The sequence below is a fragment of the Mobula hypostoma genome, chromosome 4 (genome assembly GCF_963921235.1).
Source record: "Mobula hypostoma chromosome 4, sMobHyp1.1, whole genome shotgun sequence".
Taxonomy (NCBI): domain Eukaryota; kingdom Metazoa; phylum Chordata; class Chondrichthyes; order Myliobatiformes; family Myliobatidae; genus Mobula; species Mobula hypostoma.
In genome coordinates, this window is record NC_086100.1 from 120223322 (window position 1) to 120239722 (window position 16401).

Below are 16401 nucleotides of genomic sequence, written 5' to 3' on the forward strand. Positions count from 1 at the left end.
GTGATAGGACTGAGGATAGGGCAGTTGGCTTACAAGCAGAGGCAGTGTGTAGTGAGACTGTCAGGAAGGAAAGGCAAATGATAGGGCAAAGTTGCAGTCAGTGGGATGGGTTGCAGTGTAAAAGTGGAAAAAAAATCAGAAAGGGCAATGAATACAAGACTGAAGATGTTGTATCTGAATGCACACACTATACAGAATAAGGTAGATCTTGCAGAGATTGGCAGGTGTTGATGTTATTGGATTCACTGAGTCAAAAGAAGATTATAGTTGGGAGCTTAACATCCAAGGATACATACCATATCAAAAGGACAGGCAGGTAGGGGAAAAGGGTGGCAAGGCTCTGTTGGTGAAAAATTAAATCAAATGCTTAGAAAGAGGTGACATTGGTTTGGAAGATGTAGAATCTTTGGAAGTAGAGTTAAGAAACTACAAGGGTAAAAAGATCTTGATGGGAGTTATATACAGGCCTCCAAACAGTAGCCAGGATATGGGCTACAAATTACAAAGGGAGTTAGAAAAGGCATGTCAAAAGGGCAATGTTACGATGGTCATGGGGGATTTCAATTTGCAGGTAGATTGGGAAATCAAGTTGGTGCTGGATCCTAAGAGAGAGAATTTGTAGAATGCCTACAAGATGGCTTTTTAGAGTAGCTTGTGGTTGAGCCCACCTGGGGATCAGCTGTTCTGGATTGGGTGTTGTGTAATGAACTAGATTTGTTTAGGGAGGTTAAGGTAAAGGAACACTTAGGAAGCAGTGATCATAATATGATAGAATTCACCCTTCAACTTCAGAGGGAGAAGCTAAAGTCAGATGTTTCTGTATTACAGTGGAGTAAACGGAATTACAGAGACATGAGATAGGAACTGGCCAAAGCTGACTGAAAGGGGACACTTGCAGCAATGACTGGAGTTCCCAGGAGCAATTTGGAAGGCACAGATTAGATACATCTAAAATCAGAATAAGTATTCTAAAGACTGGATGAAGTAACTGCGGCTGACAAGGGAAGTCAAAGCCAACATAAAAGCCAAAGAGCTGCCGCTGCTACTGTGTGATTGAGAATCTCCGGAGGGGAAGGCACCAAATCATCGGCTTTGCCTATTGCCTGTTGCCAGGACCGGGGTCAAAGCGCTCGGCAGAGATGGTGCTCGGTGTCGGAGGCCTGGTCGGAGGCTCAAAGTTTTCGGACGGACTCAAGAGTCAGCTGTGGTTGGGTGCTTCCAGGATGCTGCATCGGCAAGTTTGCGGTGCTGGAGGTTCATGGCAGAGAGAGTTTTTTTCTTCCTTCTACCGTCTGCACGAGATGATGAGACTTTCAAGAGACTTGGCGACTTTTTTTTTACCGTGCCCATGGTCTGTTCTTTATCAAATTACGGTATTGCTTTGCACTGTTGTATCTACATGTTATAATTATGTGGTTTTTGTCAGTTTTTCAGTCTTGATTTGTCTTGTGTTTCTGTGATATCATTCTGAAGGAACATTGTATCATTTCTTAATGCACGCACTACTAAATGACAATGAAAGAGGACTGCATGTCCTCATAATCTAATCTAATCTAATCTAAGAGAGGACATAGAGTAAAAATTAGCGGGAAGCTAGAGGTTTGAGAAACTTTTAAAAATGAACAGAAGGCAACTAAAAAAGCCATGGGGGGAAAAGATGAAATATGAAGATAAGCTAGCCAACAATATCATAGGAGATAGCAAACAGTTTTTTCAGATATATAAGGAATAAATGAGAGGCGAGAATACATATTGGATGGCTGGGAAATGATACTGGAGAGGTAGTAATGGGGGACAAGGAAATGGCAAAGGAAGTGAACAACAGGAATTCTGCAGATGCTGGAAATTCAAGCAACACACATCAAAGTTGCTGGTGAACGCAGCAGGCCAGGCAGCATCTCTAGGAAGAGGTACAGTCGACGTTTCGGGCCGAGACCCTTCGTCAGGACTAACTGAAGGAAGAGTTAGTAAGAGATTTGAAAGTGGGAGGGGGAGGGGGAGAAGGAAGTGAACAGGTATTTTGCATAAATCTTCACTGTGAAAGATACTAGAAGTATGCTGAGGGTTCGAGAGTGTCAGAAGGCTGAAGTGAGTACAGTTGCTAGTACTAGGAAGGAGGTGATTGGAAAACTGAAAGGTATGAAGGTAGATAAGTCACAGGGCTCTGAAAGAGGTAACTAAAGAGATTGTGGAGGCATTAGTAATTACCTTTTAAGAATCAATAGATTCTGGCATGGTACAGGAAAATTGCAAATATTACTCCATTCTCCAAGAAGAGTGGCAGGCAGAAGGAAGGACATTATAGGCAAGTTAACCTGACCTCAATGGTTGGGAAGATGTTGGAGTAGATTTTTAAGGATGTGTTTTTGGGGTACTTGGAGGCACATGATAAAATAGACCAAAATCATCATTATACCTTTAAGGGAAAGTCTTGCCTGAAAAATATGTTGGGATTCTTTGAAGAAGTAACAAGTAGGATAAAGAAATAAGAATGGGTGGATGCTGTGTACTTGGATTCTCAGAAGGTGCCATACATGAGGTTGCTTAACAAGTTAAGAACCCATGGCATTACAGGAAAGATTCTAGTATGGATAGAGAGTTGGCAGATTGGCAGGAGACAAAGAGTGAGAATAAATGGCGCATTTTCTGATTAGCTGGCAGTGACTAGTGGTGTTCCACAAGGGTCTGTGGTTGTACCGCTACTTTTTCCTTTGCATGTCAATGATTTGGATGATGATAGCTTTGTGGCCAAGTTTGCAGACGATACTAAGATAGGTGGAGGGGTAGGTGTAGTTGAAGAAGGAGAGAGGCTGCAGAAGAACTTAGACAGATTAAGAGAATGGGCAAAGAAGTAGCAGATGGAATACAGTGTCGGGAAGTATATGGTCATGTACTTTGGAAGGAATTCTATGCTTTTATTCCATTTTCTAAACAGGGAGGAAATTAGAAAATCCAAGGTGCAAAGGGACTTGGGAGTCCACACGCAGGGTTCCCTTAAGGTTAATTTTCAGGCTATGTCAGTGACGAGGAAGGCAAACATAATGTTAGCATTCATTTCGAGAGGATGAGAATATAAAAGCAAGAATGTAATACTGAAGCTTTATAAGGTACTGGTGAGACTTCACTTGAAGTACTGTGAACAGTTTTGAGCCCCTTATTTAAGAAAGGATGTGCTGACATTGGAGAGGGTTCAGAAGAGGTTTACAAGAATGATTACGGGAAGGAAAGGGTTATCGTATGAGGACCGATTGGTGGCTCTGGGCCTGTACTCACTGGAATTTAGAAGAACTAGGGGGAAAAAAATAAACTAAATCGAATTGAAATCAATTGAGTATTAACAAGCCTCTATAGAGTTGATGTAGGAGAGTTTAGAACAAGAGGGCACAACCTCAGAATAGAGGACTTCCATTGAAGTGGACATGGGAAGGAATTTCTTCAGCCAGAGGGTAGTGAATCTGTGCAATTCATTGCCACAGACCTCCATGGAGGCCAGGTCATTGGATGTACTTAAGGTAAAGATTGATTGGCTCTTGATTAGTCAGGGCATTAAAGTTTACAGGGAGAAGGCAGGGGAATGATGCTGAGAGCGAAATGGATCAACAATGATGATAAACGAAGGGTGATTGATAAGTTCGTGGCCTGAGGTAGAAGGAGTCAATTTTAGAAAACTTAGCACATTTATTTTTCAACATAGTCCCCACCTACATTTACACACTTAGTCCAGCGGTTGTGGAGCATACGGATCTTGGACCTCCAAAAAGTGTCCACAGCAGGGGTGATTGATAAGTCCGTGGCCTAAGGTAGAAGGCGATGAGTTATACAGCTCTCAGTAAATGCACATGCAGGTCAACTCTTTGAGTGATTATGCAGAAAGCTTGAAGTTAATAACTCATCTCCTTCCACCTTAGGCCATGAACTTATCAATCACCCCTCGTATATATCAAATATTAAAAATGTTGCTCTCCTCCCAAAAATTCCCGCAATCTTATTTGCACATCACTGAATGCAAATCTATTGTGAATCAAAAAGTTTGACCAAAAGAGCTGAATATAGGAACATCAGAATAAAATAAGCATGTTAAAATTCACCATATTAATCAAACTCCAACTACTAGACTCCTGAACCTGAAACCCGACATTTCTATTTGCATTGGATCCTTGACTTCCTTACCAACAGACCACAATCTGTAAGGATGAGCAGCAACGCCTCTGTCATGATTATTCTAAACACTGCTGCTCCGCAGGGTTGCATCATTAACCCCCTGTTCTTCTCTCTGTACACTCATGATGTTGTGTCCAGACTCTTTTCTAACTCATCCAAGCTTTCCATTGAAACCACCACACCCATGCATCTACCATCACGGAAACCAGCCTCTCCTCCACGGATTCCCCCTACACTTCTCACTCTCTTGGTAACGGAGCCAGCATAGTCTAAGATTGCAACAACCCCTAATGTTCTCTCTTCTACCCCTCCCAATGGGCAGAAGACACTAAAGTCAGAAGGCACGTTCCACCAAGCTCAAGGACAGCTTCGACCTCACTTCTATAAAAATACTAAATTGTAAGATGGACTCTTAATCTCACAATCTCTCTGACTTTACCATCTATGTGTCATACACTTCTGCTCTACCTGAACACTTCATTCTGCATTTGGTCATTGATTTTTTATGTACGACCTCAATGCATTGTAGTAATGAATTAATCCGTATGAGGGGTATACAAGTTTTTCCACTCTACCTTGGTATCAGCTACTAAGAAAAGCAATTTTAAATCAAAGAAACTGATTTTACAAGACAAAAAAGTCTAATTATATTTAATTACTTCTCTGCAATGCTTAATAAATTAATAGGAATTAAAAAATACATTTAATGAACACTATTCCTTTTGAAGAGTTTTGTCAAAGTCCCAAAAGAATGAATGTGAGCGGAAACTATTTCTGTAGTTATGCCTTCATAATCAGAATGAGGTTTAATATCAGCGTCATTTGTCCTGAAATCTGTTAGCTGTACAGCAGCAGAACAATGAAACACATGATAAATAAATGAGAAAAAAATTGAGTTACATTAAGTATATATACAGCTATCAAATAGTTAAGTTTTAAAATAAGCAGAGCAAAAAATCAGAAGTAAAGAAGTAGTGAGGTAGTGTTCATGGGTTCAATGTCCATTTAGAAGTAGGATGACAGAGGGGAAGAAGCTGTGTGTGTGCTTTCAGTCTTCTGTACCTCCTTTCCCATGGTAACAGTGTGAGGAGGGCATGTCTCGGTGGTAGAGATCCTTAATGATAGACATTGCCTTCCTACGGCTCTGCTCCTTGAAGTTACCTTGGATACTATGGAGGCTGACCATGATCGAGCTGACCAATTTTACAAGTTTCTGCAACTTAATTCAATCTTGTGCAGTGATGCAGCAACGTAATTGAGCCAGAACTCAAATATCTCAAATGCAATCTGAAAAAGTGATTTGTGTCTTATTAGCTTAGTAAAAATGACTTGACTTCTCCATTGGGAGGCAAATCCACCGCAGTGAGAATTCTCTGACATGTGCAACAGCTCAAGATTCACCCTTATTTGACTCAATATTCACAAAATAAATCAGAGTATGTGGGTAAATTGTAATTCAGTGTCTTAAGAGGCCTGCAAAGGAAATTTCAGGCCAACTCACTCGGCCTTTCATTCACCAAGGAGCTGAATATTGATTCTTATAAGTCTAGTTATAGAAGAGGAAACAAGAACATGAGTATTTTAAATAAAGGACATTCAGTACAATGAAAACTCATGAAAAAGATTTAGGAAGCCATTGTATATGAAAACAATAATCCAGGCTCTGCATTTTGGAAATGTCAAGCAGGTTCCTAAGCAAGTTACATTAAGTCTCAGTTGTATGTCCATAACACTACCCCTTTTTCACATTAGAAGGCAGAACCGACAGCTAACTGCAGAGGCTTAAAGAATTCAGGTAAGTGACAGTGGAGACGTTATAGCTGAAACTTAGGCAAAATCTTAGAGAAAAGTTCATGGAGGCTATCAAATGCTACATCTTAAAATGAAAATAAATCAAGAGCAAAACAATTATTGGTTATTTAGTTTTTAAGTTTTTGGTAGAATTATGCAATCTTTAATCAAATCTATGACTAACAAACAAATGATAAAACAAGTTGCAATTGGAATTGCTCTATTCTGTTGCATGTGGTTAGATACAATGAAAAGTTTACTTTGTACACTGCTAAGACAGATCAGATCATTACACAGTACATTGGGGTAAACAACAAAATGCTGAATAAAATTTAACAGCTACAGAGAAAGTGCGGTACAGGCAAACAACAATGTGCAAGATCATAAGGAGGTGGATTGCGAGGTCGAGATTCCATCTTACCATACTAAGAAACTATTTAATAGTCTTACAACAACCTGATGGAAGTTGTCCTTGAGCTTAGTGCTACATGCTTTCAGGTATTTATGGGAGAGAAGTGTTGGATCCTGATGCTTTTGATCGGAGGTTCTTCAGAATTCAAGAATCTTTAAAACTTGTTGCTTACAATCATTGATTAAGCATTACAAGACCAAAGAAGAAGCCAGGAAAGGAAGTTAGTGAGGAGCAAAAGCAGAGCAAGTGTGAAGACAGAGAAAGAGACAAAGAGACCATCCAACATGAGTGGTGTCATGTTCTTTTGATGGAGGATGTTACCATGTTTCTGTATTATCAGTTGGACTATTGCATTTATGGACTGGACTTTTTCAGACTTGTGGTTTTTATATTCTGTGTTCTCTGCCCGTTCCTTTTCATTTTGTTGTAAGAGGGAAAGGGTTTGGTGTTTAATGTTCTTATTGCATTCTGTTAGTTATTTTGAGTGGGATGGGGGTTTGGAGTCTAAGTTCTTGTTCCATTTTGCAGACATCCCACCTCTCCTGGAAGTTCCGGGAATCTCCCGCATATTGATAGTGGCTCCCTGATGCCCGCAAATTATATATAATATCCTGGAAATCGATTTTTTTTTTTTTTTTTTTAAAAGAGCAAGCAAGTGAGCACGAGAGTGAGAGAGAGTGCGTGACAGAGAGCGAGAGAGAGAGAGCGCCATGGCATAGTGTTCCAAAAAAAGATATAAAACGTACGTCACCCCAGATTACATTAAAGTGTACCCCTGCCTAATACAGGTCAAAAATGATGCAGTGATGCTGGCTGAACTGTTTGCAACAGTGACTTGTCTATGCCCATAGTGGGTTAGGACTGTAAAAGACATGTTGAGGTGAGTTTAACAGGTGTCATTCATTCATTCATTAGCATAGCTAACGTTATTTAAACTAGCTCGCTAGCTGCTAAGGAGCTACTCTATTGCAGACATCCTACCTTTCCCGGAAGTTCCATGAGTCTCGCGCAAATTGATGGTACGACCTCCCTGAAATGAGTTTTTGCAGGGTGGGATGTCTGATTTTGTGCAGGGGAGGAGGCTTAGGAGTTGATGATTGGGATCCCCTTTGTGTGGGGGAGGGTAAGTGTGTAGGTTTGATGTTTCTCTCTGAACTACTTTCAGGATGTGGAAACCATAGAAGGAGTGCAGAGGAGATTTACAAGCATGTTGCCTGGATTGGGGAGCATGCCTTATGAGAATAGGTTGAGTGAACTTGGCCTTTTCTCCTTGGAGCAACGGAGGATGAGAGGTGACCTGATAGAGGTGTACAAGATGATGAGAGGCATTGATCATGTTGATAGTCACTGGCTTTTTCCCCAAGGCTGAAATGGCTAGCATGAGAGGGAACAGTTTTAAGGTGCTTGGAAGTAGGTACAGAGGAGATGTTAGGGGTAAGTTTTTTTTTTACACAGAGAGTGGTGAGTGTGTGGAATGGGCTTCTGGCACCAGTGGTGGAGGCGGATACGATAGGGTCCTTTAAAAGACTCCTGGATAGGTACATGGAGCTTAGAAAAATAGAGGGCTATGCGTAAACCTAGGTAATTTCTAAAGTAAGTACAAGTTTGGCACAGCATTGTGAGCCGAAGGGCCTGTATTGTGCTGTAGGTTTTCTATATTTCTGTGTTTCTAACATGGTCTGGTCTTCTTATATCAGATTGTTAATTCCATTTATTTTTTATAGATAACAGTTAACCATTGAGATAGCCCCTATCCAAATAATGTGATACCCACAACTGCAACCACTAAAAAACACTGAACAATTGCAAGTGCTGTATATCGGTAATCATATAAGAATACAAACAAGTACAAGAAAATTAAGTGACATGAATCCAGCAGAGGAGAAGGAGAATTTTTATGGTGGATGGGATCTTTGAATATGTTGGCTGCTTTGCTGAGGCCGCATGGTGTGGACAGAGTCCAATGCAACTAAATTATTTGAGGTAGTAAAATATACACTGAAAGGTCAAACAAAAATAATAAAAGAGGAATTATAAATTTTGATTTTCATAGAGCTTTTGAGAATGGTATTGCCTGGTAGATTCACAACTAAGATCTGAACATCTGGATTCAAGGGATCAGTAACAGAGTGGATAGGGATCAGAATGAAAAAAAAAACATGTTTAAAAGATGGGATGCATTCAAACTCAGGAATTTAGAGTCAGGGAGTTCAAATACAATTTCAAAATTTGTGGACAACAACAAATTTGGGTATTTATTTACTACAAAGGGGAACTGTAATAAAAGACAGGAAGATGTTACTAAACCTGAAGAATTTAATAAAAGATCTTAAAGTAGACAGGAATAAAATGAAATATCTTTATTGTCATTGCATAGTACAATTTGTCATGCACCAATACAGTGAAAATGAGTTTGCAACTCCAATACTCAATGCTATAAAACAAATAAAATAAATAAACAACAAATAAAATCAAGTAACCAGCCAGTACAACCAGCAACCATAAAACCCCTATTAAAGTAGTAATATAACAAATTTATGGATGATGATCGATTGGTTCAGAACAATTATAGCTCTGGGGAAAAGCTATTTTTCAGTCTGGAAGTGCGGGCATAGAAAATCTTATAACGTCTGCCAGATGGAAGAAGTTCAAACAGATGATTACATGGGTGTGTGTTACAGATGCTTGTAGCTTTCCTTAGGCCGTGAGAGCTGTAGGTGTCCTCCAGGGCAGGGAGCTGTGTCCCGATGATCTTCTGTGTGCTAGAGATGACCCACTGAAGTGCTTTCCTATCAGCTGCTGTACAACCGAGATACCACACAGAGATGCAGTATGATAAGATGCTCTCTATCGTGCAGCGGTAAAAGGTCACCGGCATCTGTTCAGGTAGACCGGTTTTCTTCAGCGTCCTGAGGAAAAACAAGCGTTGCTGTACTTTCTTAACTATTGTTGTGGTGTTAGTGGACCATGTAATGTCTTCTGAGATGTGTATTCCCAGAAACCTGAAACTGGACACTCTCTCCACTATGTCTCCGTTAATGTAGACTGGTGCATACTCATCATCCCATGACTTTCCAAAATTGATAATTAGCTCCTTAGTCTTTGCTGTATTAAGAGACAGGTTGTTCTCTGAGCACCATCTTACTAGGTTCTGTACCTCCACTCTGTACACTGATTCATCTCTGTTGGAGATCAACCCAATCACTGTTGTGTTGTCTGCGAATTTGACGATGGTATTGGTGTTAAGTGCAAGTACGCAGTCATAAGTGAACAGGGAGTAGAATATGGGACTCAATACACAACCTGGTGGTGTACCAGTGTACCAGTGTTCAGGATAGTAGTGGAGGACAGGTGAGGGCCCAGTCTCACTGCCTGTGAATGCTCTGACAAGAAATTCAGGACCCTCTGCAGCGTGCTCCATACATCGTATGTACTCAGTCTAAGAATAAGGTAGCATACTACCAACAGCAAGGCTCCATGAAGCAATGGTTCTCTAACACAGCCTAAAGATAGCAAGTGGCCACTCTAGCCTTCCACCAGCAGGTTGTTCTCAGGGGATCTTGACAAGTCAAACCAGCAGCTCACACTGAACCCCAAGGCTACTTACATTCCAAGCCCCAAGATGGGAATCAGGTGCCTATGATTAACTCAACCAAAACAAGGGACAGCAGGAAGACCTGGAGTCCTGAGTCCACGGACCGGACCGTGAACCGGAATGCAGACTTCACGGACTGGACCATGACAGTCGGTAGAAGGTAAATTATTGGAAGGAGTACGAAGAGATAGGATCTACAAGTGTTTGGATAGACAGGGACTTATTAGGGAGAGTCAGCCTGGCTTTGTGCATGGTAGGTCATGCTTAACCAACTTATTAGAGTTTTTCAAAGAGGTTACCAGGAAAGTGGATGAAGGGAAGGCAGTGGATGTTGTCTACATGGACTTCAGTAAGGCCTTTGACGAGGTCTCGCATGGGAGGTTAATTAGGAAGACTCAGTCGCTAGGTATACATGAAGAGGTAGTAAATTGGATTAGACATTGGCTCAATGGAAGAAGCCAGAGAGTGGTAGTGGAGGACTGCTTCTCTGAGTGGAGGCCTGTTACTAGTGGTGTGTCACAGGGATCAGTGCTGGGTCCATTGTTATTTGTCATCTATATCAATGATCTGGATGATAATGTGGTAAATTGGATCAGTAAGTTTGCTGATGATACAAACATTGGAGGTGTAGTGGACAGTGAGGACGTTTTTCAAAGTTTGCAGAAGGATTTGGACCAGCTGGAAAAATGGGCTGAAAAATGGCAGACAAGTGTGAGGTATTGCACTTTGGAAGGACAAACCAAGGTAGAACATACAAGGTAAATGGTAAGGCACTGAGGAGTGCAGTGGAACAGAGGGATCTGGGAACACAGATACAAAATTCCCTAGAAGTGGCGTCACAGGTAGATAGGGTCGTAAAGAGAGCTTTTGGTACATTGGCCTTTATTAATCAAAGTATTGAGTATAAGAGTTGGAATGTTATGGTGAGGTTGTATAAAGCATTGGTGAGGCCAAATTTGGAGTATCGTGTGCAGTTTTGGTCACCAAATTACAGGAAGGATACTAATAAGGTTGAAAGAGCGCAGAGAAGGCTTACAAGATGTTGCTGGGACTTGAGAAACTAAGTTACAGAGAAAGGTTGAATAGGTTAGGACTTTATTCCCTGGAGCGTAGAAGAATGAGGGGAGATTTGATAGAGGTATATAAAATTATGATAGGTGTAGATAGAGTGAATGCAAGCAGGCTTTTTCCACGGAGGCAAGGGGAGAAAAAAACCAGAAGACATGGGTTATGGGTGAAGGGGGAAAAGTTTAAAGGGAACATTGGGGAAGGCTTCTTCACACAGAGAGGGGTGGGAGTGTGGAATAAGCTGCCAGATAAAGTGGTAAATGTGGGCTCACTTTTAACATTAAAGAAAATCTTAGACAGGTACATGGTTGAGAGGTGTATGGAAGGATATGGTCCGGGTGCAGGTCAGTGGGACTAGGCAGAAAAATGGATTGGCACAGCCAAGAAGGGCCAAAAGGCCTGTTTGGTGCTGTAGTTTCTATGGTTCTATTTAGGGATCAGATAGTTTTATCACTGTCTTACATGGTGAAATCTGTTGATTTGCAGCAGTAATACAGTGCAAAGTCAAAATTACTATTAATTATAAAATAAATACTGTGAATAGTGCAAAAAAAAAAGGAATAATGAGGTAGCATCCATGGGTTATTCATAATTCTAATGACAGAAGGGAAGAAAGCTGTTCCTGAACCATCGAGTATGTGTCTTCAGGCTCCTGTATCTCCTTCCTGACAGTAGTAATAAGAAGAGGAATGTCCTAGATGATGAGGATCTTTAATGCTGGTTGCTGTCTTCTTGAGGCACTGCCTGTTGAATATGGTGGGGAGCGCTGAGCCTGTGATGGAGCTTGCTGAGTCCACAACCTTGTGATCCTGTGCATTGGAGCCTCCATACCAGATAGTGGTGCAACTAGTCAAATCTGCAAGAGGCTTGGGTGACATACCAAATATAACCCAGTTAGCTGTACCCTACAGCATGTCAGTGGATTATGACAGGAAGGAAGCAAGCAGTAAGTAAGGAAAGGTTTCTACTTGTCCGATCCAATATCTATAAACACAGGCTCTCCCCAGGGATGTGTTTTTTCACCCCTCCTGTTCTCACCTTATAAAAGGTGACTACCTCCACAGACAAATCCACTAAAATCCTACATTTCGCTAATGACACCACTGTAGTTGAGCTTGTTTCTAATAAGAATGTGACCTGCTATCAAATGAAGGTAAACTGTCTTGCAGCATGGTGTGCTCATAACAACTTGGAGCTTAATGCTATCAAGACAGTGGAAAGGAGGTTTGACTTCAGCCAACAACCCCCAACCTACCTCCCCACTTTTGGAAATCAATGATGCAGAAAACCTAAAACAAAATCAAAAAGTGAGAGGAAAATGTCAGCAGGTCAAGCAGAATCCATGTAAAGAAAAACAGAAAATATTTCAGGTTGAAGAATCATTGTCAAGGCAAGTATTTGATCTCAAATATTAAATCTGTTTTTGTAACAGCTACTGCAAAATTTTATAAATATACTAGTAAATTAACACGTCTGGTTGTCTGCACCATACCGGCATATTATTAACAAAAGATGAAAAATACCAAGCTAGGTGATATTTAAAATGCTGATGTCATGAGGACTCTGTATAAAATAATTCAAATGCAGAATTTTTTAAAAAATTATCAGCAGCAAATGGCTATTGCAAAGAAATCAATTCCCATAGTAACTCTGCACACTGGCCCGTGATTAGCACAATGCTTGTCATCTTCAACTTCAAACAGGGAAGCTCTTCTGGAAATTTTAAAGGATAGAAATATTGTGAAAAATGTTGTAATTTCACAATATAATATTCTGAACAGTTGTTATGACCTGTATTTACAGGCTGTAATGTGGCAAATAATCTTCTGAAGATTCAAGATTGTTTAATTTTCTTTCCTGTACACGAGTGTAAAGGAGAATGAAATCATTTTTACTCTGGACCTGCTGCACCACAAAAAACCCACAAAAGATAAAGAGCATAATAGTAATAAAAAACGGCAATAAATATAAATACATAAAAGCTAACACATATATAGATTGATCATATGTGCATAAAGTGACTCTACATAAGTTGACTGACAGGAAATAATAAAGTAGTGGTGAAGTTACTGGGTAGAGATGTTGACCAGCCTTATTCCTTATGGAAAGTAACTGTCTTTGAGTCTGGTAGTACTGGCATGGTACTCCAATCTGCGAGATCTCATGTTCTCAATATTTATTTATTACTATTATTATTTCTTTTCAGCTTGCATGATTGCACATTGGTTGTTTGTCTGTTCTGTTGGGTATGGTCTTGCATTGATTCTATCATGTTTCTTGGATTTACTGTGTATGTCTGTAAGAAAATGAATCTCAGGGTTGTATATGGTGACGTATAGGCACTTTGATAATAAATTCACTTTGAACTTTGAACATAGCACAGCAGTCATGTTGTTCTTAGTTCAATCAGCTGCTTGCCAGTACCTGTAAAGCTTCCAAGCATTGTAGTTCCAAGCACATGCTGTCAATATTCTAAACGAGCCACTGTTTATATATTAGTCCATGGAACCTGAAATAGTAAGCACTTCAATTGTATAGTTGTAGTCCTACATAGATTATAATTATAGAGTTGATATTCATGGCTCCCCCTGGTGGAAAGAGGATGGTACCAGGCAGAAAATAATGGTATACCATTCTTAGGGAAGTTTCCATACACTTAGTTTACCTCATAAAGTACCTACTGTTTCAAGCAGAACCTCCTTTATAAAACTAAAGTAGGCTGCTAAGGCACATATGGTCCTTTGACATGGTATCAATGGATGTGAGCATGTGCAATTTCTGCCCAATAATACCAGGCACTGTATAAACTAACCAATTATTCTCAGGTAGATTGCTGCTGGCTGACTTCCCCCACCCCCCCACAAAAAAAATTGAATTTGATCGCTGTCTGGTCCTTCTCTGGTCTACCCTCAAATGATTTCATTTATCTTACCGTGACCCTCAAGGTGCAACTCCATTTTCAAGGTTACAGCTCCATGAAGACAGTTGTTGAAATGTTTACACCACCCTGTCTGTAGGTTACCAGTGATGCTTGGTCAATTTCATTTACCCCCCCCCCAAAAAAAAAGGCCCAGCACTCAAAATGGCTCTGGTCACAAGACAACTACATATTCAGCATTTAAGACTCCAAGTTCCCCAGTGAAATTCTGTTTGAAGTGATTGATTAAGTTTTACAGTGTACAGTAATAGGTTCTTTCTATAAATGCTGTTGTACTAGAACTATAGCAGAGAACACTGAAAGGCCATGATGACCAAAACTTGCAATATTGGGTTGCAGGTGACGAATTTGTCTATAACTGCCCCACTTTCCATGAGACCACTCCACATTGCTGCACATGATCATGAATATTAGATGCAAAACATTATTATTCATTCAATAACAATTAAAACATCTAATTTTAATCTGTTTTATTAATTATTGATAAAGTAATTAACATTTTAAATAATGCATGAATATGTAGCCAATTATTTCAGACCAGTCATAGGGACAACTCAATGCAATTTTTCAATGCACAGTATACTGCAGTGTTAAAAACTTCCACTTTAAAAGTGTCAGCTCCTGAATGTGACCTCTGCTTTGAAAAGGTACCTAACCTAGTCAGGAGGAACAAACCAACAGCAATACTTATAACACAGATCTATAAAGCTCAGAGAACGACCTCTAGATAACCATATGAGTAAAATGCTCTCCAGATAGCTGGAGTCTTACAAATTTAGGCAAAGCATAACCAATTTAATATAATCCATTTCACACCTTCGGCAAGATTAAAATTAACCTCCATTCAACCAAAATTAAAGTATCAGAAACGGAGCAATTGCAGAGTATCTTTAACAAATCTCACAGACTTCAGGTCATTAAATACATCATTAGCTCCTTAACAAGCAGAACTATTGTAAACATACCTTGATTGGCTATTCAGTGAGACATTTAATACCAGTACGTTCAACCACCCACAACTCCAAGATTAAGATATTGCACTGGATGGGGTAAATTGTAACTGTGGACCCATCTTTAAGATGCTTGTTGTAAAAGTAATCATATAATCTTAAAATGAAGTTATAAATTGCATGCATTGCATTCTTAAATCCACTTCCGAAAAATTAGGTCTGTTATCAAGGTAATATTTGTGTCCAAGACACTGAAAGTAATTACGAACCCACCCTACAACCCGCAACTACACACAAACACACACACACACATCAGCAAACAGATTTCTGTAATCAAAAGCAACCACTCCCTATAGAAATCTCGGTAGGAATCGGGGTCAGATCGGTCTTCTAACCACACTTCAGAGGCGTCCGCGTATATTATATTTCTGGGCATCGTTTTCTGCACCGTTTCAAAAGATTATAGAAATGGAAATCCTAAGCCTATTTATGCACCTATTGTAGAAATGACCTGAATCAATCATTTGGTTTCATGGGGGGGGGGGGGTCTGCAGTGTTCTGCTCCAACAAGAAAGCAAGCAATATCTTTAGCAATAAGATCCCTAACAGCCAACAAAAAAAACATTTATAACTTCACGTGTGTGAAGTGTATCGTGCCTGACAAGTACTTACCCAGCATTGAAGTGCTATTGACGCATTTCTGCTGTATTACGTTCGAAAGTCTTGGCTCTCCGCATAGTTAGGATTTGCTTGAAAAATCTGCTGAGGCTCCTCAAGTAAGCACCAACTAGCTGAGCCCGAGAACTGTAAAATGATGCATCACCTAACAGTCCAGCACACGTTCTCCAGATCCTACAGTCATTTATGCTCCTGTCATATGATGTAACTGAGTGTTTTTTTCTCTCTCTACTATGCTCAGAGACAGAATTAATCAATGGCAGAGAAAATGATAGGCAGAAAGGAACTATGATCGTCCAGGTAAATGAAACATAAAGGTTTGAATTTTGATGGAAATTTCTATATTACTGGCGTTAAACTATTACATTAAAACAGAACAGACTATTGCAAATTATTCTGATTCTACAGTAAATGAAACAAACCTGGTCTGGTTGAAGGGAGGTGTAGGTGAAACATGGAAAATTATGTGTTAATCCATACTGTCACCATTTATCCCTAGCCTTCAGAAAAACTATATATATTGTCAATCAGCTGGTTACAATACTTGAAAATTTAAGAAGACAACATTTGAATACTCTTGACAGAAAGAATATGGAATTCGTGATTTGTTCAAAGCTTTTTTTGACAGAATAAAGTGAACATCAAGGTTTATTTCTTAGATCTTCATCAGGTCATTAAATAATGCACTGTCCAGTCCAATATGATTATTTTGGTTGTGTAGTAGAATTACCTAATCAGTCCCATTATTGATATTCTATAAATAATTTTATATTACATCTGCATACAAATCTTTGTTGAAAGATATTAT

The 16401-nt window shown here is 39.8% G+C and overlaps 1 protein-coding gene across 2 annotated transcripts in view; it reads right to left on the minus strand.

Annotated features, from left to right (window-relative positions):
- Nucleotides 1-15756, minus strand: part of marchf1 (membrane-associated ring finger (C3HC4) 1) — a 602233-nt gene extending 586477 nt beyond the window's left edge. For both annotated transcript variants that reach the window (XM_063046427.1, XM_063046422.1), the window contains exon 1: nt 15588-15756. The gene's annotated coding sequence lies outside the window, so the exon portion shown is untranslated. The remainder of the gene's footprint in view (nt 1-15587) is intronic.
- Between the last annotated feature and the right edge of the window lie 645 nt (nt 15757-16401).